This window comes from Peromyscus leucopus, chromosome 14 (assembly GCF_004664715.2).
Source record: "Peromyscus leucopus breed LL Stock chromosome 14, UCI_PerLeu_2.1, whole genome shotgun sequence".
Classification (NCBI taxonomy): domain Eukaryota; kingdom Metazoa; phylum Chordata; class Mammalia; order Rodentia; family Cricetidae; genus Peromyscus; species Peromyscus leucopus.
Window position 1 is genome coordinate 22357178 of NC_051075.1, and position 25214 is coordinate 22382391.

At 41.4% G+C, this 25214-nt stretch overlaps 1 protein-coding gene across 8 annotated transcripts in view; it reads left to right on the plus strand.

Annotated features, from left to right (window-relative positions):
- Npas3 (neuronal PAS domain protein 3) overlaps positions 1 to 25214 on the plus strand; it is an 850947-nt gene that overhangs the window by 84019 nt on the left and 741714 nt on the right. The window lies entirely within an intron of this gene.

The following is a 25214-nucleotide window of genomic DNA, read 5'->3' on the forward strand; positions in this document are numbered from 1 at the left end:
CCTGTGCTCATTCCAGTACCCAGTCCTGGATGCCATGGTCCTCTAGGCTCCTGCCTTGGGTGTCCTTGCTCTTTCTACAGTCCCCCTCCATGTGGTGGTTCACTGACTAATCTGACATTGCTCATCACTTTCATGCCCTTTTAATTGATCTTTGCTAATGGACGTTTCTGCTCTGTAGATACAGATAGATTTTGGCTTCTTGAATTCAGAACTGGAGACTCCTTGGGCTTCTCCTCTCCCGGCCTTCCTTCTTCCTTTGGTGTCCTGGAGGCTGCTTGTCTCATTACAGAATTTAGCAAGCCTCAAGCCTTTGTAGCTAGATTCCAGGGACTCTCTAAGCCCTGCCAGCTTAGGGAACAGGGTGGGGTGGGGTGGGGGCTGTTAACTGTGATGTGCTTCCTGCCCTTCCTTCACAGTAAGTGTATCATTTTCTCCAGTTGACCGGGTGAGGGAAGGTTAGCAAAACCCGTCTAATTCCTGGGTCAGATCATAGCTCCAAGCCTGGACCACCAACGTTGGCAGGGTTTGGGTCACTGCCAGATACTTGGAGATATGAACAAGGGCTGTATTTTTCTTGGGCTGAATTGAGTAGTCTTCCTGTTCCCTCCTCTTCTAGGAGTTTACATAGATGGAAAATAAGTTTCTCTTTTTGGCAAAATAGCAAGGCAGTTCAGAGAAAGACGTGCTTGGGCACCGAGTCAGGAGGAATAGGACTCACTGGAAAGCTGTGGTCTATTTCTTTTTTAATCCTGTGTTTGCAGCCTCCCTCCTCCCTCCTCTCCCCTCCTCTCACACCCCATTGCTGTAAAAAGCTATTAAAAATTGTTACAAAAGAGTTTTCTTTGATTGGGGCTCCTTTACTTAACACCTGGTTACTAACTACTTGCTCAGATCCTGTCTCCCTCTCTCTCCCCTTCCCCCTCCCTCTCTCCCCCTCCCCTGCTCTTCCCGTCTTCCCTCCCCTGCTCTTCCTCTTCCCTTCCCTGTCTTTGACATACTTGTGACTCAGCTTTCACTCAATTTTGGCAGCTGGGAGATCCCATTTCACATTAGGAATGTTCATTGAGGAGAGGAAGTCTATATGCCCCCACCCTTGCAGACACCACATTGGTTTTTCTGTATTATATAATTGAGTGCTTGGCTCTACAGGGCTCTATTACAGATTCCTTCCCTTCGTGTGCTATCCTTTAATATGTGAATTTCCAAGGAGCGGTGGATCTCCTAGATGCAATATCCATGTTGTTAACAGTGTGTTGGAAGGCTGAACTAAGTTGTGCTAAGAACACTGGACTGGTAGAAGAGCAATGTGGATTGATGCGAATAGTTGACCTCAGTGGCCACCTTTTCCTCTACCTTGGCTGTATAATGACAAAATTATAAAGAAAAAAAGCCATACAAGTGGCAGTGAATTTTCAGTTTTACACACACAGGTCAACTTCCATGCAATATGGATGCTCATGGTGTCACTTGGTTCTTTCTTGAATTCAGAAGTTCACAGGAGCAAACGGAGCCCATGGCTTGTACTCTCTCCCCAGTCTCTGCAGGGAAAATTGGTTACTCGGCTGGATGTTTGGTCTTTGTCTCCAAGCAGCAAAGTACATTTATAAATCATAAGCCTAAGCTTTACATTTAAGAATAACATATAGATAAAAATTGGTATAGTTTCTGCTGTACAGCCAGCCACAGAGTCATTTGGTATTTTTGCTTTGTCATTTCTGGGCTGTTTTGTGACTGAAGCTCCGATATTCCCTATTTTAAAACTGTGATGGAATTTGATAATTCTACTTTACAAGGGATAAGTGAGTGAAGGTCACCCCAAGATAGATACCAAGATGAACCTAGAGTAAGGGGCCATCGTGAATCACACTGTGATATAATGCTTGCCATCCGGGTTTATTTGAACTTGGTTGGATTAATTTTGCTCCTATCAGAATGTTGTAACTATGGCAGTGAAGATTGGCAGGTAGAGAAATAAGTGAATGTTGTATGCACTTCGGGCACGGGGTAGATATGTATGTACAATGGAGACAGAGAATAAGGAATATAATACATTTATCAAGGAGCTGCAAAGAAGTCTTCACAGAGAGCGGGTGGGAAGTATTTTGAAGGAAGATGAGGATTCTTATTAGTGATATAAGTGGCAGGGAGGAGATAATAGGAATACAGACAGAACTTCGAGAGGATATGGGGTAGGAGGAATGAAGGGAGCCATTTGGGCCAAGCCAGGGCTGGGATCCCTGGTTCTGTGCCCTAGGGAGGCTGCTGTCCTGTGCCCTGGGGAGGCTGCTGTCCTGTGCCCTGGGGAGGCTGCTGTCCTGTGCCCTGGGGAGGCTGCTGTCCTGTGCCTTGGGGAGGCTGCTGTCCTGTGCCCTGGGGAGGCTGCTGTCCTGTGCCCTGGGGAGGCTGCTGTCCTGTGCCCTGGGGAGGCTGCTGTCCTGTGCCCTGGGGAGGCTGTTGTCCTGTGCCCTGGGTAACTCTTTCCTAGTTGCAATAAAGAGTATAAACCCTTCCAGTGGAGAAGCATGATGAGCCAGTTTCTTAGAATAACATGGATTTTTAAGATTTAAAGGTAGATCAGAAAGAAAAAAAGTGCTTTTCAAAGGAAAACTCTGAAGGGAGACTTGGGTCAGAAGTGAAGGGGGTGTCTAGCAATGCAGAGAAGACTGTAGTGCAGATTTCAGTCTCTTAGGGATACTCTCAAAACTCCAAAAACGAAAAATGATTTTTTTTAATCAGCTCGGTATCCCCATTAATGGTTCTCTTTTTATTAAGGATGCACATATTCTGAAGGGTGTTCAAATATGATATATTATTCACGGTTTTTCATAGTCTATAAAACATCAGTTAGCAAGTTACCATTTTAGCCTTTTGTTCACACATTCTGACATTTTGCTAAATGACCCAGAAGGAATTGAAGCCCAGTGACCATCCTGATGTCATAAAATTCCATCTTCTTCCTTTCTTGATCGAGACAGACCATTCCAAATTGTGCATGTGCTGGCATAATACTGGTATGAAAATGTCGTATACCAAAACCAAAATAAAAAGAACATAATAGTACCAATGAAGCACACCATCCCTATGGTTGTGCCAACAAACTCCCTTCTTCAGATAATTACCCTCCATACTTGATTATGCCAACGTATGTATTATATACTTGTTGATACTTCAGAATTTAATGGTGACAGAGAGTTGGGTGTGGTGGTGTATGTCTTAGTCATAGCGCTCAGGAGGCTGAGGTTGGAGGGTCACAGATTGGGATAGCCTTGCCTGTGTAGTGAGATTTTCACCTTTTAAAAACACAAAGAAAACATAAACTAGTAAGTAATAAATACTAGGGGCCCATTGCGCCTTTGAGTCTGACTTTCCCCTCTAAACTGTTGATTCAGATGGTCTTATCTGTCTGGGTGAGCTTTGCCTTCTGACGTGTGATGCTCAACAGACAGGAATCTAAAATGCTGGCGATGTAGCTTTAAAAAAAAAAATGTGCATATTGTCTGCCTGTCGAGAAAAGTCAAAAGTAAACCAGAGCAGTTGGATTTCACCCAATGAAGCAAAAAGACAGAAAGATGATTGAATTCAGCCTCAGATTTTATAGAACTAAATTTAATGGCGGGCACACTCGCACTTGGTGGTGATTGTTTTCAGTACTGCTTATTAAGTTACGTAATGGCAGGAGTTCAAACTCCGTGATTGCCGAGATGGCGAATTTAAGGAGTGTTTCAGATTGCCTGCCAATATGCAAGTGTAAGGGGTTCCAGAGGGCGGAAAATATTATTTCTACCTTCCCATTTCTGTGGCTTATAATTCTTCAAATACTTTTTAGGGATTATATTTAATACACTCCTTTAAAAATGTTTAAAAATCTCATTTTATTCCCCAAAGATTTGTTTTTTGCTGTTGCGATTAGATGATGACAGCTAGCTGGCTTTTAAAATTGATCAGGAAGTATTCTGGCAGTCATTCAGTGTTGTAATAGCACTTTAATGGATATGAGCTATTCACCCAGATCAGACTCAATGTCAAAACAGGCGAAAATACAGCTGTCACTCTGGACAACAAGATACTCATATGCAAGCAGCTGCTTAATTCACTGCAGAAAGGCAGCCTTTAGTAATATTTAAAAGGTGTGTCAATGCCAGTGTCTGAGCATACTGTAAAGTTAGGGTGTGCCACTTGGGAAATAGGATGGGTGTATGCATGCATTTACGTCTGTCCTTACAAGAAGCATCACCTATTAAAATAGTGTATAGGTGTACTGTATGCAAAAACAGAGCCTTGCACATTTCTTCTTTGTTTTAATAGATCTTTTTTTTTGTTTATTGAGTGTATACATACATTTCCATTCTATTTGATCATGTTGCACATATGTATGTACACACTGTATTTGACTGTGTCAGTGAAAACTTGGTGTAATGGGGTCAAGGTCTTTCATTTAGTGTTCATACAAGGCTAGTAAACTGAGTTCTGAACTAAGTTTGGATGCTGATGTCTGTTTCCTACTCAGTCAACAGGCATTGCTTTAAGGAGTGCCCAACAAAGGAAAGCGTGTTTGGGACAATTACTGATGAAACTACTCATAGCATTTTTGTAGTGAATTGGACTCATCTGCATAGTCACCTGAAGGACACTATCTCATTGTGGTAAAGAAGAACACATGTGATGTGCTGTCACTAAAAATTTCAAAGCAACTTCACAGATGGTAATTTATTTGTCTCAAGTTAGTTATGTGAAATGTGCAGCAAAGGGCAGTTTTATGGATAAACCAACTGGGAAGGGAATAGTTTAGGAAACACCAGTGTCACATGCCTAGCTGTGACCACGGCTTAGATGTCAGACTCCAAGTTCAGTTCCTGTTTTATGACACAGTGACACTGTCTACAGTCATACTTTGAGACACCGTGTGTCTTTGAATGTGTACCTTGTGCCCCAGCCACTCTAGGTCTTTTAAAGTGACATGAAGAGATTAAAATAAGGAGCGTGATTCAGATCTGAGATTGTAGGAGGGAAGGGAAAATACCCATGTGTACAGACCCACCCCAGAGCCCAGTCAATATGCAGGAGAGAAGGCAGATGGTGAACTGTGGGTAAGGAAAACCCATAGGAAGAAGACTTGTTTCCTCAGACAGTGTACGTATCCTTTAAAATGGATGAAGACAGGTCTACATTCCCCCAGACGAAGAGGTGATCAGGGACAAAAATATGTCCAAGTGAATAGTGACACTTAACAGCAGCCAGACAACGAGACAAGTGCCACAGGAAAGTACGTGTTGTGTCTAAAGAGGGACAGATTGTAGCGTTTTGATTTAATGCTTCTGATAAAGGGGAGCCGTTAGGAGGTTCTGAGCGAGGAAAGAGCAGACTGGAACCATGGCTTAGGAAGGTTAATTTGGCACAGTTATATAGGAGAGGCTGAAGTGGAGTACCTGAAGACCAGTGAGAAGGTGCTATAAGACTCAAGGCAAAAGTAAAGTAATGCTACCTCGAAGGGGCATACCTGGGGGCCAGGTGGGGCTTCCGAGTGTGTTGGGATCCCACAGAACGTGTGATTAGTGACCTCAACTTGACTTCCAGCTGCTAGCTGCTAGCTCAGGGGCTTTCTGTGGATGCTGAAGCCCTGGCAAGGGCATTAATTCAGTTGGTATTGGCTGTGTTCAGTTTTGACCATTTATAAGTGGCCAAGCTTCTTTCTTGGCTGGGAATCTCTGGATATGTGGTTGACTTCCATGACTTAAGTTCCTTCCCGGGATTATCCTCCAGTGCCCACGGTTGCTGCCATGACTGCGTAGCCTCATCAATGTCGTTCCCCTAACATTTCTTTCATTCCTAAAAAATTATTTGCACTAAAATCTTTACCTCGTGGTCTGCTCTTGTGAATCCTGAGGAGCCGCAACAGCAATCAAAAGATATTAACCCAAGTCCTATGTCATAATGCCAGATTATGATATACTTGCAGGCACCCCAATTTATGAGGTTATGTGGGATCACAGTATATGTACAAGCACCCGAGTCAGAACTTTTACAGGTCCCAGGTTCAAACTTTGGTTCAGACTAGAAGTTAAAAGCAGATTAAGCTTATTTGTGGTCTTTGGTAGATATCCAAGGCAGACTGTCCAATCAAATACCAACTCCAGAAAGAGATTTTGTCCAATCTCTTCAGACACATTAAATGTTGGTTTCAAAATGTTTTTGTACAATCTAAGAAAATTAAGATACTAATATCCTCATTTTACCCAAGTGCATACATTGACCTACTTGCATATATAGATGCCCTATATATTGCACATGCCCCCATTAATTTTGTAAAGCAGTAAATGTCATTTGCCTATCAGAAAATTAGTATGCCATGTGCACAACTCTTCTCTGCCCAATGATTCCTTTGTTTAACTGATGGCCACTCCTCCATTCAGAGCTTTCACACATGTTATAATAGTGGCATCTTCCATAGTTACAGCCCACAGCTATACCACTTACCTCTCAGCTGCATTCTTACATTGGCCAAGTATCACACTTCGCCTTCATGTACTCTTCTGCCCTCACAATGGGCATATTGCCATTCCTCAAATATGTTAATAAACTATAGTAGATAGATTATTAAGATTATTATTATAGTAGATAGATTATTAAGAGCAACATTGCTATTGCTGTCATAGCACAGTTGTTGGATGGTCATCATCCTTTGAACTTCACACATACTGTATAACAATATTTAATGATGTGTACAAATTTTCAAAAGACAACATAGCCAAGATTGTTTATATATTATAAATTAGGTAGTCAGTTACTCAGAATATATTTTTTAAAATGGTTTTCAGCCATTGTACCTTTTGTGCTACATTTATAGAAATTTTTCTTCAAACCTTGAATGAATGGCTAACATTTTTAGGCCAAGTGTTTATTTCTTTTGTATCTTTTCATTTTAAGGAGATTCTTAAATAATTTAGATCATAGAATATACACCACTATATGAAATCAGGAATCTGTTGTAATTGTGTCCTTAAGTAGAATTAACAGTTTAAAAGCTTATAAAAATAATACAATGCATATATTATACTTATAAAATCTTAAAGTACTGCAAACAAAGTTTATGTAACACTATAAATGAAACTTTGAGTCCTATGTTTATTCTGCAAAATGTAATTATCTTCATCTATACTTTGTAGTATGCTTTCTATATATATACTCAGCTGGAAAAGGGACTAAATTGGGCTCATTTATACAAGGAGATATTCTTAAAAATTAGAATTTAAAAACTTTATTTTAATTTAAATATTAAATTTAGAATTTTAGAATTTAAGGTTAACTTACATTTTGATTTTACTGATAAAGCTATCAATACATTTACCTCTCTATATTCCACAGAAAGTATAAAGATATGCATATATATTTTAATAAAGAAAAAGTACTAGAGGACTTAGCGTGTCTATTTCAAAGGAACTTCTTTGGATAACTACCTGCTGTGGTAAAGGGGTGTTCCTTTCCTGGTGCAGCCTCGGATTACAGGGCTCACAGAGAGCATCTTCTTAGTGATGTCATCTCATGAATGGGGAAACTGAGGCAAGAAGAAAATATTGCCTTGACCAAGGAGGTCTTAGGACCGTCCTGGGACATTTTATTTATTGTCTCTTACCCTAGATCAACAGTTCTGTTTCATTAGTAAAATTTTGTTTAGAAATTGTTACCATATGTTAGTTTATAGGAAGCCAGTTTCATAGGAAAACTCTGTTAGTGTGGTTGCTACATCTAATGCCTATCACATTGCTCCGATGCATTTCTTTTGCTTAATGACTGAGCCAATCAGTTATTTTGATATTTTGGAGACATCTAATGAAAAGGCCTCATTTATAATGTTAGTCTTATTTTTCTGAATGTATTTAGTGGATTTTGCATATAAATTAAGCCTAGTAAAAGATCTATTTAAAGCGTATATATTATTCATTAGATGGGCAAGCAAAAACCAAGTGACTTTTAGAGGATGCTTCCTACATTGTCAGTGATGTCCTGCCTTTGAAGAACAGCAGCCTAATGTCCTGAGAGGGAAATACTCGGTATTTTCTGAGCCTTCAGGTATTTTTTTGTATTATGTCTTAGAGTTTCACCTTCGCTGTGCACATGTCTGATCAGGTGAATCAGAAGCTGTACTCCCCATAATCCCAAGAGTGCCTTAGAGTTGGTGCTCAATAAATACTTGTCATTTATTTCACAACTAGTTTCCCCCCTCCTCTTCTTCTTCCTCTTCTTGCCGTTTAGGGATTTGAAAACATGTGACATTAGAAGAAACCGAAACCGCTTTTTGCATCATGATATGGTACAGAAGGCATTTTTAGAGGCTCTTTTTGAATTGCCTAGGTTACTGCTGGGGCTTCATGGCAGAGCAGACTTCTCCTGGATTCAGGCTCTTCTCTTTGTCCCATGTTTTAGCCTCCTTCAGCATCATCTTTACCCTCTCAGGCGTGGTGTTTGGGGAGGACCACGTTCAGTGAAGGGAGGTTCCCAGCATTCATTCGTGATTTCCTAGCCAACGCCAGGCTTTGTTAGACTTGCCGTGTGGGAGGGCAGTCAGCTTTTTCCTCCACAGCTGGTCCTCAACCTTCCTGATGCTTCCATCCTTAGATACAGTTCCTCCTGGGATGGCCACCCCCAACCATAGAATTATTTTTGTTGCTACTTTATAACTGTAACTTTGCTACTGTTATGAATCGTAACATAAATATCTGTGTTTTCCAACCGTCTTAGGTGACCCCTGTGAAAGGGTCGCTTGACCCTCAAAGAGGTTGAGACACACAGGTTGAGAACCACTGCTCTAAACTAAGACCAGAGATGTAAGAGGATGAAAGTAAATCACCTTGTGCTTTCTTTGTTTATTTTGAAAGAACTTTAGAAGCTGCTCTCCTTACCCCTGTAAAATCTGAATACAACTTTTGGCACTTTGGCGACCCTTTGCTTGCATTTTGTAGCTGGAGAACTTCTCTCCAGCCCCCGCCAAGCTCTGTCAGTCCGACAGCCCACTTATAAAATAAACACACAGACGCTTATATTATTTAAACTGTTTGGCCTAATGGCTCAGGCTTCTTGCTAACTGTGCTTATATCTTAAATCAACCCATTTTCTATTCATCTATAAGTTGCCACATGGCTCGTGGCTTACCAGTATCTTAATATCTGCTTCTCTTTATGGTGGCGGCTGGCAGCATCTCTCTGCCTCAGCCTTCCACTTCCCAGAATTCTCCTCTCTCTTTGTCCCGCCTGTACTTCCTGCCTGGCTACTGGCCAATCAGCATTTTATTTATACAGAGTGATATCCACAGCAACATTTGGATAGAAAGATCCTTGCATTGTGCCATAGCCATTTTGTTCTTCTTTTCCCCTTTCTGATTCAAAACGAATGGGATCTGGGAAGAAAGATGTTTGAATTTGGGGCCAGGGTGTGGCAGGCTGTTACAATTCTTCCACGTTTCTGGCAGTGGATTCATTAGGAGAAAGCTCTGGTTGGGGTGCCAGCAACCTGTAAAGACATCTGAGGCCTGGAGAGATGTCTCAGTGGGTGACATGCAAGTGGAATGATCTGAGTTTAGATCTTTGTAAAAAACGGGTCATGGTGACATGAGCCTGTTACTCCAGCAGTGGGACAGGGGAGGGTCATAGGCAGAGGCAGGAGGATCTCAGGATGTTGCTGGCCAGTCAGCCTACTGAAGTGGTACTCTTTTTGTTAAAGATGCTATCTCCAAAAATAAGGTAAAGAGCAACAGAGGAAGATGCCTGATGTGGTCATGTGCACACACATTCCAAAGACCTTTGGTCTTAGAGAGGGCTCTGAACCTGTAAGGAGATGTAATGACAGAAGATGCTGGGAAAGTACAGAAGCCACATTCCTGACTGTCGTAGCTTTTCAAAGTGAAGCACAATGTGACTTGTATTATTGTGGTAAGTCACACTTGAAGTAGAGAGCTTTTGAAAGGTAACTTGAGAATTTTAAAAGTTCAAAATGGTTTTCTGTGTGGCCCTATTACCACTATGGTTAATAATCACATACAACAGCAAGAAACTATTTTTCTATTTCCAGGTTGAAATGGGGGGAAAGATGAAGACAGGAAAAGATGAGGTCATTTCTGATAAACCAGAAGAGACTCTTTGATGGATGTTTCCTGGTACCTGAGTGAAACAAACTGCCTAAGAATATGCTGCACATCTGTTCTGTTTCCGACCCATTCAAGGGCTACCATGCACAGATCTAGGTATCTCCTTCAGGGCATTATAATTATTATGTTACAGAAACACCACAGCCATGCCACAGCCTGGAAATGGGGCCTGAATCAGGACTTCTGAGGTAGCATGGAGTTCTCAGCTTCATCATCTTTTGAGTGGAGCCTGAATAGCTACTTTTTTTTCTTTTGTTTGGAATGGGTTTAAGTCCCATACTTCTTCCCAGGCAAGCATGTACCATCACTTGTTTAGAGTGAGGAGAAGATCCAAATAGAATCCCACTATTGTCTTTGGAATGAATATGAGAACTATTTTAATTAGGTTTAAACATTTTAATATTACAGAGTTCTAATACATACTGAAACACCCAATTACTCCAAATTACAACTCTAGCTAAAATATTTGTTGGAGAAGTGAGTCCTACTGTATGTGTTAAAGAATCTTGGACATATATTTATAAAAAAGAAAGATACCATAAAACATTTGTGGAAGATGAACCTGTGCCTTGGAACCACTCAAAGAAATGGTGAACTGCCAGGCCAATTTCGTAGGGTGTTTCACAGAAAATTTCCATTCTACTCGTTATCTGACATTTTTTTTTTTTTTTTTTTTTTTTTTTTTTTTTTTTTTACTGGATTAAATTGGTTTTAGTAGTCCATTGCAGGATAGACAGACAGTGTGTTATCATTCCATCTTCCTTCCCTAGTGAAGGAGGCTTGGGGGATGAATGAAGTGGTGTTTAAAAACCCACTGAGGTATATGCTTTTTCTGTCATCCCATTTCTGTGGCACCTCTGAGTCCTGAAGGACGTCAAGAGAAAAGCAGGGCAAACGAGCGGGGAGAGGCTGCATGGATACCCAGGCTCTGTTTAGCTCGAGAAATGTTATGGATGATTTCAAATGTTTCTGAGTGGTTTTTTTCCCTAATAAAATCTTGGTTTCCAAAACAAAAAACAAAAACTGCTTGTTTCAAAACAAGGAAACACAATGTTTCAGAAATAATTATATATGTCTCTGCACATATGTGCACACACAGTATATGTAGTAAAATGAATACGTTTTAAAAGGACAGTGTTGTTGTCATCAGAAAGTAATTTACCTCCCTGACAGCATTCGGATTGACTTTCCTATAAGTTGGGTATGTGCACTAGAAAGTCTGTTTTGTTTTTTTTTTTTTTTTTTTTTTTCCAAGTGGGAAGGCAGACCAAGGCAGTCCTACTTGCTGGTTGTCCAGAATCACAGCCATCCCACCAGCTGGGCTACTTTCTCAACCATGACCATTGGTGTGAAATCTGAAGGAAACATGCACATGGTTACAGTCAGGCCACAGTACAAGGTCACTGGTGTAATCTAACAGCATTTATTGGGAAGAAACGTTAGTTCCTGCTGTCACCGGACAGCATGTCCTAGGGTGAGGTTTGGTAAACATCCATTCTTTGACCTTACTGAGAATGAATCGTGTTCTAGAGCTGAGAGTGAATCACGGTCTAGAAGACCATGCAGGATGTGGGAACACGAAATGGCAAATTTGGGTGCCATCAGTATCCCATCTGTGATACCAAAGGTTTACATGAGGCCAGACCCAGGAATTGCCTTTTGATAGGTTAATCTCTGGTAATGGACATGTCTCGTTGAGAGATCTGCGGTGGGATTCTGATTATACAAACGGTGCCATCTGGGAGGTAACTATGAGAGATGCTTGCTTAAATACATTTTATGCTTTTACATCCCTGTCTGCTTTTCGTCCCGTCTGTCCACCTTCATAAGTGGAGGAAATGAACTTCCTATAGCATGCTTACCTTTCCTTAAGGTCCATTCTCTCTATGGCTGGAGACTTAATTTCCATTATACTCACTCTGCTCCAGAAACCCTTAATGCCAAGAAGAAGATATTTACTGGAATCCACAAGTCCCGAATTCATCATGATTCAGTGTGAAATCCACTGCCCTTTGCTCCCCACCCCCTCGTGGACGGGAATGAAATGTGCCTTAGACAGAAGTGAAATACATCACGCGCAGCAACAGTGGGCCCCGGCTCTGCCTCTGTTCCTGGTGTGAAATCGATACACTATCTTTCCTCCTGACCTGCCTGGTGACCCCCATTGCAGCCTTCATGCTGAACAGCAATTGCTTTGAACAGCCTGGGTCTGCCACAGCTCACAGATGATTCTCAGGCGCTGTCCAAAACTGGTGCGGATAACAAAGGCTTGATTTTAAAGAATGCCGTCGCCGTCGTCCTCTAATTATGAATTACACGAAGGTGCAAGCTCCTCTATTATTAAACACTTTGAAAAGCAGGCATGGTACATGTACAGGCTGTGCACGCCGGGGCCCGGGAACGGGCATTTCCATTTCTCTGCCTAAGTTTGCCTTGAGAGAGAAAGGGAGCAAGACATTTTTACAGTCTCAGTCATCTCCGTAGTGATTCTGTTTCGTGGGCTACTGCATTTTTTTCCCCTGTGGGAGGCTCTAAATACTGTTTTCTTGGGAAAATATTTTTAATATGAAGTTAAAGGCCTTGAATAAGAAGGGGCCATTTGACAAATGTTTGGTTTCTTATTAAAGTGCTTCTTTAGTTAATGAAATGCCAGCATTTGGCTGTTAGACTTTTGACTGTCTAGAAGTGGCACTAACATGTGGAGATTTCCCTCATTTTGATTCTTTGTATGGGATGGGGGAAGTAGAAACATCTTTCCATGGCATTTTAGCCACTTTCATGAGGCCGTTGAATGAATGAGTTTATTATTTTTTGTTTTGTTTCTTCTTTCTTTTTTATTTATTTTATTTTTACTTTTTATTAAGAGATTTTCTATTCATTTTACATGCCAACCACAGATTCCCCTGTCCTATTATTTTTTTATAATATTCATTGTAAGCACATATTAATTATACAGATTAGTAAGTTCCAGCACAGTATTTCTGTACATACCCCCACTGTGCCTTGATCACACCACTGTTCTCCCACAAACACCCCTCTCTTCTGTATCCTCAGCTGTTTCTCAGCCCCTCATATCCTGGAGAAGTTAATTTTTATCTAGGAAATGATAGATGTTTTCATGTATGTTAAGGAAATACCCGTTTAACTAGCTGGGTAGCTTTACTTTGCCAGACTGGAAATCAGAAGGATGGCAGAGGGTCCATGTGCAGGACTAGATTTTCTCAGACATCTTTGAATGGAGTGGAGATCAGAGCAGGCTTTTGGATGCTGTATAAAACAACCGTGTATAAAATAGGTCAAACCAGAGCTGGAGACATGGTTCATTGATTAAGAGTGCTTACTGCTCTTGCGGAAGATTTGAACTCAGTTCCCAGCACTCGTGTTTGATGGCTCAGAGCTTCCTGCAGCTAACTCCAGAGGATCCAAAGTGTTTGGCCTTCATTGACACTTTAACTCATCCACATAGCCCCCCACCCCCTACCCCGCACACACAAATACACTCAATTAAAAACAAAAAGAACTCTTTAAAATTAGTCATTCTCATGACTTTCTTAACATTATTAAAGTTAAATCAGTTTAATGGTTGAAGTGATTTTAGTGAGAAATGTCCCCCCAGAGACTAATGATTTGTAACACTTGATCCGCCTTGGTGGTGCTGTTTGGCACGGGTCAGGAGGTGGGGCCTCCCTGGGGGAAGTATGTCACGGGGCAAAGGTTTTGAGACCATATAGCTGCACCCTACTTCTAATTCCTTCTCTGTGTCCTGCTTGTGGCTCACATGCGACTTCTCATCCTCCTGCCTCTGCGGCCATGCCAGCTGCTGCTGCCAAGCTTCCCCGACGACAGTGGACTCATGTCTCCGGGCATGTATACCCCAATGAACCCTTCTATAAGTTGTCTGGTGTTTTATCACAACAACAAACAAGTGATGTAATAGCGAAAGGCACATACACTCTGCAAAATGGTCTATAGAATGGCAAGTTTTATCATCGGTGACACTCTACCATACACAAGCATCTACATCCCAGGACTGGTCTATGCATCTGTGGCCGTAGTTCTCCATCCTGGGAGTGGAGTGTCATATCAGACGGGAGGATGTCGGTGTCCTGAGGTGTACTCCTGTCCACCCTGCCTGTGGTAGCTGTGGACTTCACTCAGTCTCTGAACCTCTTGTCGCCTGCGCCCCCCCTTCTCTCACCTATCAAATGAGGTTAGTGAGTGTGGTTATTGTTAACGTCCTTTCCAGGCGCACACTTGTGTATCCACAACACTAATGATAACCCTTCACATTCTACATTATGTACATTTTCCAAATCTTTAATTCTTTTTTTTTTTTTTTTCTCCAAGCATCTCACCGACTTATGGACCCTTTTAAGCAAGTAGGTCTCGACAAAGAGTACATAAGTGATTTTACAAGGCTGCTCTGGAAAGTCTGTGACAGAAGTTGGTAGTGGCCTGGAGTTAGCTGCCTGCCAGTTCAGAGCTTTCTGGGTGGATGGGAAGGTGAAGGCGAGGGTCGTTCATTGATATCACATCTTCAGAGCTAGGCATTTGCTGTCATAGACCATTCTTTTGAAAAGTTTTCCTTTTTTAAAAAAAAATTTAAATTTTTTTGTTTTATTTTGTCTGCTTTTTTTAAATTTTTATTTATTTTTCTATTATCAGCTTGATACAGTATAAATTCTTATCCTAATAGTGAAATATTTCATTGAGGCTTATTTTGTGTTTGGTGTATGCCTGTGTAGAGGTATGTGCATGTAAAGGTAGGTGCCCATGAAGGCAAGAAGTCCCTGGAGCTGCAGTTATCACTGGGTGTGAACTGCCCAACATGGGTGCTGGGAAATGAACTCAGGTCCTCTGTAAGAGTAGTATATGTTCTAACTGCTGAGTCATCTTTCCAGCCCTTGCAGGCTTTTAACAACAACAACAACAACAACAACAAAACAAACAAACAAAAAAGCATCTAGTTTAACGAATCCAGTGATTTGTTTATTGTTCTATTTAATAAAAATTATGTTAGTCCAGGTTGGTTTCAGGTCAGTGCCATTCAAAAACAATGTTTATTAGGCATGAACATATATATACTTCAGTACACAGCCATGAATGAAGACCATGAAGTCAACCCCCGAGACCCTGTGATTTGGGAGACGATGTTGACTTCTTCACAACATGGAGTAACATGCATCATTTGAATTAGAAAATTGAAAGTGTAACACCTGAAGGCCATCTTTCAAGGTAGGGAGGTAGAACAGGGATAGAACTGCCATGGGACCCAGTCATACAATTCCTGAGAAAATACTGGAAGGAACCAAAGACAGCATACTTCAGAGATGACTGCACAGCCCTCTTAATGGCCACTCCGATCACACAGTCACAGTATGGACTCAGCTGAAGCATGTAGGAACAGGTAAATGGATAAAGAAAATAGTGTATATACACAGTGGAGTTATATTCAGCCATAAAGAATGAAATCATGTCACTTTCAGGACTATGGTTCAAGATGGACACTATCCTATTTAGTGAAATTTGTCAGAAAGACAAATATCTTGTTTTCTCTCCTATGAGAAACCTAGATTTTACACATACATATGTTACACACACACACATACACACACACACACACACACACACACACACACACACACACACGTGAAAATAGAATCAAGATTTGGTGGCTAGAAAGACTAGCAAGAGAGGGAGGAAGAACAGGTGAGGATAATGAAGAGGGGTAAATATGATCAAAGTACATGACATTCTTGAGTGAAAATGTCATAAAATTCATCACTTTGTATAATGACTGTATACTAATAAAAATATTTAAAAAAGGAAGTAAATGCTCATCCTATTCATTTCCCAAATCTGTTATACTTTCTTCTTCTGGGCACATTAAAAGTGGTTTTTAAAAGTTAGTGAAAAATTTCTAAAACACCTGCAGCAGCCTAGCGAAGGCAGACCATGCAGTATTGTGTGTCTGCACGTCATAGGTGGTGTGATGCTGGGTCTTTGGGGAAACTGTTGGCTGTAGAAGCTGCTGTTATCCATCCAGGCAGGACAGTCCTTGACACACCAGGTCATTGCACCTGCGGGGATGTTCTAACTAGATGGGTTGTGTAAGCACAGTCATTAGACATCAGATGTGGCGAGAGAAGGAGCAAATGGACACTTACGTTGTAGGTGTGGACTCCTCTGTGTAAGCGGATAGATGTGCTCACAATGAGCCGGATAATCACATGCTGTGAGAACACATCCATCTCTCCCAATGTATAAGGAACTTGCAGGTCATTATATGAAAATTTTGTTGATAGAACTATCCAAGCTGACACAGAAAATTGTCAAAATAAAAACTCTGCACAAACAGTCAGTACCATCGAGACGTATTTCTTGTTCCTTTCCCAATCTTATTTAATGGCACACATCATAGTATCTTTTCTCTCCAACATGGCACTTCATTTGGCCACTGTGAGTCAGCTTGATGTTGACATTCACATTATCTGTGATCATGCTTTTAGCATTTCAGTTTTAGAGTTCCAGGTTGAAAGTCTGCTATCTCTGCTGAATTTTTTCCAGAAAAAAGATAGTAAATCATACTTCTAATTTGATGGCAATTCAGCTTAACCAAGTAAAGAAAGGTCTTTCATTCACAGTAGTTATTTTGAGACAGGTTAGCACAGACATGTGAATTTTTGATACCAGAAAAATACAAACTTTTACATGAGGCCATTTTTTTTCTTAAAAGAAGACAGTGCTAATAAATCTTGCTGTATCAAGACCTTGAAAGAATCTGAAAATATGTACAGATCTCAAATATACCCAAGAAAAGTACTTTTTATTACCCTGCTGCGGCTGCTGCTTCGTAATGGAGTTTTAGTTGAATGTAATCTCCTCCACTCAAATTTATTTTTGAGAAATTGCCACCCTGAAAGCTGAAACCATTTTTGTCATTCAAAAGAAGTGGAGGATCAATACGGAAGCTCTCCTGCTCATTGGTATAGTCAACTTTGGTGTTAAAAGATTTATGATAAGAACATATTTCTAAATATATTACAGAGCATCAGTGGAATAAAACCCCAAGATAAAACTTTTCTTCATGGAGAAGGAGGTGGTCTGTTTATTATTGTAACGCTACACTAAACTATAATTCAGTGATATTTTATTCCAATTAAGTTCTCCTTAGTAGTAATCCTTTTTTATGATAAGCAAAACTGAATAATACAGGGTATGTTGCCTCCAATGAATTGTTGTATAACAAGACTTGATGGTAATTCTACCTTTTCCAAAATCTGATATCAGGCAATTTATCTTCTAAATAATACTCCTGAGTACCAAAGCTGAAATGTTTTGGCTTCAACCCAAATCAAACTTGAGGAAGTGGATTCTCCCGAGCATTTGTCTAACTCTGTAAATTTAATTGTTGTAATGAATAGAATACATGTGTCAAGACTACTTGTGCTTTTAGCTCTTTACCCCTCCTCCCGACCAGAGAGAACAGCACGACCAAGCCTGTTAACTCTTAGTGGGACTTTGGAGAGGGAAAGAGGCACAGAAGATGGTGTACAAGGGTTAACCATGCAGTCTCTAAAGCCTCAGTTCCAGTTAATAATCTCACAGTAGTTCACACGAGAAAACATGCTGTTATGCTCCAGCAAAAGGATGGATGGGAAATTTTTAAACATCTGCAAATCTGTCAGAAGATGTAAGATTTTCAGATTAAAAAAAAAAAGACACATCCAAAAAATGTGTTCTAATCTCCTTCATATTGTCTTAACTATTATTTTCTTTCTTTCACATATCTTCCTACATAGCATATCTCTTGTTTGGCTTTAATACAGTATCTTTCCATAGATGATGGAATCCAGTGTCATGTCCAGGTCAGAGGTTAAACAGAGGTAATGTGAAAAATTATTTTGGGGGCGGGGGGATTTCTTTAAAAAAAAAACAACTGAAAAAATGGAGACTCAAAATACCATAATCTCTCCCAATTAATTTTAATAACAGAATTAATTTTAATAACAGAATGATTAACATTAAGTAACTATTGATAATTTAAAGTGATTTATCCAAGGCCATTTCACTTCTCCACTTAAATGTAGGTATGTTTTCAGTCTTTACTACCCTTATGCATTTAAACCATAACAACCATAATATTTTGTTCATATTTCTGATGGAGAGAAGGTCACAATTCTTGAAATACTTGGACATTTCTTCTAATGTGTACATAGCACGATTACTGTTGAGTGTGACCAGATGGATGCTTGTAATAACAAATCTTTACTTTTAGCCCATTTGGGGAAGACTGGGTATTTTTCAATTTGACTTAATTATTTAGAACTTATTAAGCTATAAACTTGTACATGATGTAACATGGAATGAAGTCCTGCCTTAAGAATTTGCAGGGTAAACCAATTATTAATTGGCCTAGGAGGAACTTTGCAATAGAGCTAGATGTGGAGGATGCTGGTGGCACAGAAGAGGAGTAGATATAGCAAAGGAATCACAGACTACAGAAGGGCTGGCTTGTGCGCTGTGGGTAGGAGTAGAGAAGTTGCCTAGGTACATTATCAGATGAAATCCAGAGGGTCTAATTACAGAAAATGTAGTAGCTGAAAGAACATGAAGTCTACCTGCCATCATTTAACAGCCCTAGGTGAAGGTGGCCCTGCTATTACTATTTTTCTTGTCTACCTAGTCAGAGCTGGTAGTTTGATTACTTATGAACAACTCCTGGGAAAGGAAAGTTAGGGCAGGGCACAGCCAGTGCCTGTGTCTAGGCCCATGAAGAACTACTCATTCCAGCTCTTCCTGTATTAGGAAGAATGTAGTCACACGGCCATGCCTATCTGCAAAAGAGACTATGTAGCTCTGTTACCATGGCTACCAAAGTCCAGATTCCTAGGCTCCTTTGTGTTATCCAGGATAAAAAAAAAAAATTTCAAAAGTTTCTTTTTATCCGTGTGTGTGTGTGTGTGTGTGTGTGTGTGTGTGTGAGAGAGAGAGAGAGAGAGAGAGAGAGAGGGGGGAGGGAGGGAGGGAGGGAGGGAGGGAGGGAGAGAGAGAGAGAGAGAGAGAGAGAGAGAGAGAGAGAGAGAGAGAGAGAGAGAGAGAGAGGAGAGAGAGAGAGAGAATTTAAATTTTAGGGTATGGGCTGGGATGTTCTTTAGTGGTAGGGTACTTGCTTAGCATCTGTAAAGTCCTAGGTTTGGACCTCCAGTAATTAAGAGTTGTTACATGTGAAGTGTTTTCCTCTGTCATAATCTGGTTGGAGGAATTTCTGTTTCTTAATTTATTTTTGGTCTGAATCACGAAATCCTTTTAATTCTAATTTATCTAGCAAGAGATCCAAAACCTGAATACTAAGTGCTCCCTTAGCATGTTAGTTAGCAAAGCAGCCCCCTGGCTAATGGTAGGATGTAGTCTTTACTTTGGATTTATTAAAATCTTGTAGAGATGAACCTCATACAATCTACTTTTGAGGCCTCATTTTGTTTCTGTCAGGAGAGTTACTAAATATAGTTCAATTGGTCAAGAATGACATGGGTCTTGTGGTCATTCCTTTGAGCTGATTATTTTTTGCAACTAAAATAGCTTGAGGTAAGTTGCAATGAGGAGACTCTAGTTAGGTCTTAAGGCTATGTAGAAAGTGGTTCATCGTCTAATGCAGCAGTTTTCTAGTTGTGGGTTGCAACCCATTTGGTTGTCCAATGACCCTTTCACAGGGGTCGCCTAAGACCATTGGAAAACACAGATTTTACATTACGCTTCATAACAGTAACCAAATTACAGTTATGAAGTCGCAACAACAATAACTTTATGGTTGAGGTCACCACAACATGAAGAACGGTATTAAAGAGTCATAGCATTAGCATGGTTGAGAACCACTGCCCCAATGGAAGATGTATTTATTTTAAGAGCCTTTGTACTACAGAGGAAACCTGGTCTGAGTTGGGATGGATGTCTATCACCTGATGACATGACTTGCCTTTTCTGATCTGAGCTTTTCAGGGGGTGGTTTTGGATATTAAGGATCTGGGCCACAAAGCAGAAGCATAGATCCAAATTTCTGTACATATTCACTGTTCTTGTTATCTGTTCCACAGTTTTTAGAAATGAAAGTATAAAATGTAAAGCATATTGTCACTTAGAGTTCACACTTTAGCAATCATCAAACAACAAAGCTTTACTAGAGAACTTTTTTTTTTATATATAGCGTATGAATAAAGAAGCATGTGCTCTCCTTGTTGATGCTAAACTCAGTCATGAACTAGGTCAGTTTGCAGAGTCACATGAAAGGCAACCCTGGAAGACTCAAATGGAGATAAGATGGTTTGCTAAAAGATGTGGAAGTTGGGCAGGTGCGAGTGAACCAAAATAGGACAAGCTTTAGTGGCATGCCGTGATTCTGGGGCGACTTTTGGGGTACCGATTTCTGTTAGTCACATGTGTATTTCTATGGTGAGCTTTAGACAGCTGGTTAAGGGCAAAGGCTTATTAGGGAGACAGTTTTGGAGGCTCTAGTCTATGATCTCTGGCCCTGCTGCTTTTCATTCTATAACAAGGTATTTCGTGATTACAGGAAATTAGTCCCAGGGCAAGCCTCTTACTTCATGCCTAGAACCTAAACAGAGTGAAGAAGAGGCCATGGTCTCACAGCCCTCTTCAGCCATGCCCCAGTGACAAAAACCACAACTGTGTCTTCAAGTTTTTCCTCCCTCTCAAGAGTAATATGGCCTGAAGACTAAGCCTTTAGTGTCCTCCCAGGCACAGGCCCTTGTGGGACATTCCAAATCAGACTGTAGCTTGATATCATCATGCCGATTTTTAAAACGCTTGCCTTTTTGACATCAGTATGACTGATGGAGTGACGAAGGTGCATCTGAACCAGGACAACTAGGAGAAGGAGGCCGTGGGTTTTGGGAGTGACAATCCATGTAGCCTATGAACAGAACATGGTGTAAAGAAGATTTCCCTTCTGAAGATATGTTGAGCACAATATGGAAGGAAGGGCTTTGTGACTTCTAGGAAGCAGAAAATAAGGGAAGGAAGAAATTTAAGAGCCATCCGTGGGGCTGAAACCTGGGGAAAGATATGGAGCTGAGATGAGGCAGCCTCAGTGTGGTGGAAGAGCTAGCTGCTCGTGCAGGACAGGGAGGGGTCCAGCATTCCAGAGAGCAGGGTGGAAGATCTAAGTAGACTTGGCTGAACTGCAGAGTTGAGTTTGGGATAGGGGTTAAGATGGGAGCTGAGGACGGAGAACCGGAAGCCATTAGTAAACAGGTAAAATGTAAAGCCAAGGCTTACAGTTGGCCTGAAGAAGGTTGTAGTGGCTACTGAATAAAATCACCCCTATCATCCTATCTTTCCATTGATACTTTAATAGTTTTAATAATCAACTTCAATGCCTATAGTCCTTCTTCTATACAGAGCTAATCAATATTAATGAAATTAGTTTATAATCAATATGAAAATGAAAATTTTAATTCTATTTCCAAATGTCAGCCCCCACCCCCACCCCCTGTACATGCTAATATCCTTTCCTAATCAGGACAAGAGTTAGAAAGGAAGCAGCTTGTTAACTAAGACTATGTGAGATCAGGGGCTAGAGTTTGAGCAAATCTTCATTTAAATATTTGAAGGTGTTTAGTGATTTACAGTTATTTCTAATGAGCCTTGGACATATGATTGTTCTACTAAAGGAAAATGTTGATAGAAATATGTGGATCCCCAACCAATTTAAACAGACCCAATAGAGAGATTGGTCAAGGGGCCCTCCCAACACAAAGCTCAGGTTTCTTAGGTACTGAAAAAAAGTTGGTAGTGTCCTGAAGTGTGAAGGATATCAGTCTGCATCTAGCTGTGTTGCTTCTTTAGTGAGAGTGTGGGTTGTGTGAAAGATGTCCATCCTGGGATCACTGTATAGAATATGACGCTTTGGTGAAAGGCAAAGTGGATGCCATCTGAAGAATTTAGGAGTGTTTATTTGGGACTGTGTGTAGAATTGACCTTTCAGGAGAATTTGCTTTGGGAAGAACACTTTATAAGTTGGCTGTTGTTTGGAGGGAAAGTATGGACTTAAGGTCCTAGGAGAGAATAATCTGGAAGCCAGAGTCTGCTCACTCATTAGTTGTGTGAAATAAATGTTTTAATTTACTCATTTTTAGAGTTAACATTTTAACAAAAAACGCATGCCTATTGTCCAGACAGTGTGCAGGGCCATCAGACGTCCACAAATATGTCATTGTCTACTCTTGGTAACCTCATATATTCATACGTCATCATCTCTGTGTTGTGGGCTGACTCCTGGAGCAGACTCCTTGTGGGATAAGTACTCTAGATGAACGGTATGGGATTTCCCCGGGGGATTGTTCTTCTAACTCTATGTGCCTGAGGTCAGGCTGTGCCTCCAGGAATAGCCCTTTCTAACATGGTTTCTACAGCTGGTGCAGCTGTCTGAGCTGCCCTGGCTTTGGGAAAGACTCCAACCAATCTCTGTTGGTCTGCTGCTCTCTATTCACCTTTTACCACGAGTGGGATGGTGACATGGGCCATGCTGTACTTCCATTTTTAATTTATTCTGCTTTAAAAAAAATCTATGTACAGGTTTGGTTCTGACTTGGTTTTGTCAGTCAGTGTATTTCTAGGATGCTAAGCAACATTTCCCACTGAGAGCCTCCAAAAACTGGGAAGTTTTGCAGTCCAGAGTTCTGACACCTAGTAGGTAGAAATTGCATCAACAGGCCAGCATTGTGGCTCTCACTATCTAAGAGGCACACAGCACCTGGGGGGAGGAGGATAATGTGTGTATACACATGTAGGAAGAAAGACTTGGATAAAGAATTTCAGCTGCTTTCAGGACACTGTTCTCTTTTTGGAACTTGTAAGATAGCTCAAAGCTGGCTCGACCTTACCCTTCTGTGAGTGGCCACATCTCAGTTTCACTGAAGTTATCATTTCTGCTTCCAGGTATCTGGGTCATGTGAACACATGTCTGTAGGGTTTAGGGAGCATGTTTGGTGTGCCTGCACAATGATAACAAAGATAGCTGTAAAGTTTGTTGAAGAAGTGAATTAGTGGTTACTATGATTACAGTTCTTTGTTTCATTCCAGACGATATGATACAGGCTTACATTACAATAATGTGCACAAAATGTTATTATTGTCCTTGTAGATTCAGAGAGGCAGTGTCCTCTTTTCAGTGTCACATTTGGCAAAGCTCAGATTTGTGTAGCTGTCTGTTTAGTTTCAAAGCTTTGGATCCTAACCATTATGTAGACACGTCTCCCAGCAAATGGGCAAAGGTGGGCAGCCTCCGAGATCAGGAAGGTGGGAAGAGAACAGAGAGAGGGCCTCACCTCTCTCTTCCCCTTAGTCTGATTCATGGGTATACAGCACTAGGTCTGTGTTCTGATGCTTTGCGGTTGCCCTGCTGGACTCTTTCCTTCGTTTGTTTGGCCTTCAGTTTATTATCACGTGGAGCTTGTTAGCAGTCAGCAGGTAGTCGGAAAGGCAGAAGTCGTTCCTGTAGTGCTGAGGGGCTTCTGTCTGGTACCACCTGGCAGAAGGGTCTGATCGGACATAGACTTTCCATCCATGATAAAAGTCCTCTGTCCCAGTAGAGCCTCCCATCCCAGTAGAGTCCCCCATCCGAGTAGAGTCCCCCATCCCAGTAGAGTCCCCCTGTCCCAGTAGAGTCCCCTGTCCCAGTAGAGCCCCCCCATCCCAGTAGAGTCCCCCATCCCAGTAGAGTCCCCCATCCCAGTAGAGTCCCCCTGTCCCAGTAGAGTCCCCCATCCCAGTAGAGCCCCCCTGTCCCAGTAGAGCCCCCTGTCCCAGTAGAGTCCCCTGTCCCAGTAGAGTCCCCCCGTCCCAGTAGAGTCCCCCATCCCAGTAGAGCCCCCCATCCCAGTAGAGTCCCCCATCCCAGTAGAGCCCCCCCTGTCCCAGTAGAGCCCCCCATCCCAGTAGAGTCCCCCTGTCCCAGTAGAGTCCCCCATCCCAGTAGAGCCCCCCTGTCCCAGTAGAGTCCCCTGTCCCAGTAGAGCCCCCTGTCCCAGTAGAGCCCCCTGTCCCAGTAGAGCCCCCTGTCCCAGTAGAGTCCCCCTGTCCCAGTAGAGCCCCCCTGTCCCAGTAGAGTCGCCTGTCCCAGTAGAGTCCCCCATCCCAGTAGAGCCCCCCTGTCCCAGTAGAGTCCCCTGTCCCAGTAGAGCCCCCCTGTCCCAGTAGAGTCCCCTGTCCCAGTAGAGTCCCCCTTTCCAAGTTTGGTGCTTTAGAATCCTGTTAGGTGGGAGTTTGGACTGTCTTAGGACACTAATGACAACAAGAACCTGACCTATCCTGAGCCACCTTTCATTCCTGTCTAGATTTGGACATTTGCCCATGATGCCAAAAATCTGTTTCTTTATGTCTTCAGCACTTTGGATCTAAGGCATCTCTGTGGGCTCATACCAGATGAGTCTCCTGTGCAAGTGTTTCAAGGGTCTGAAGCTGGATATTCTTCGGTTTTCTCAAATGGGATCTGGTTCCTCTCGGTTCTGGCTTCTGGACTTACCATAGCCTCATCTCTCCAACCTCTGTTCCATCTCAACCTGCATATTTCCTAAAGGGGAGCATTAGTAGTTGGCACATTACTACTAAGAACAAACAGTTCATCAAGTAAACAAATGATTTTGATAAAAATTATATTGCTTAAGTCAAGATTGGAGGTGGTGGATTATCATGAAATGAAACATTATCAATGTATCTACAAGAAGCATTAAAGCAGAAAGTCTTAAAATATCATATTAGAAGACTCACTTTGAATACAAGTTTCTTAGTTTATACTTGGAGTTCTCAAAGGAAGTAACCCTCCAGTAACTTTGGCATCTAGGATAGTTACTTATAAGTTAACATTCACCACTTTACTGATATGGGAAAGTTCAGAGCTAAGCAATTTCCACAAATGTTTCTTTTAGGTTTTGTAGGCATGTTGTTGAATAGATAGTTTCCGTTTTTCCCATTTTCACATGGGAAGCTGAGCCTCTCAGAAGTAACTTGCCAAATGCCATATACTAACCAAGCCCCTAACCATATTGTCTGGTGTAGC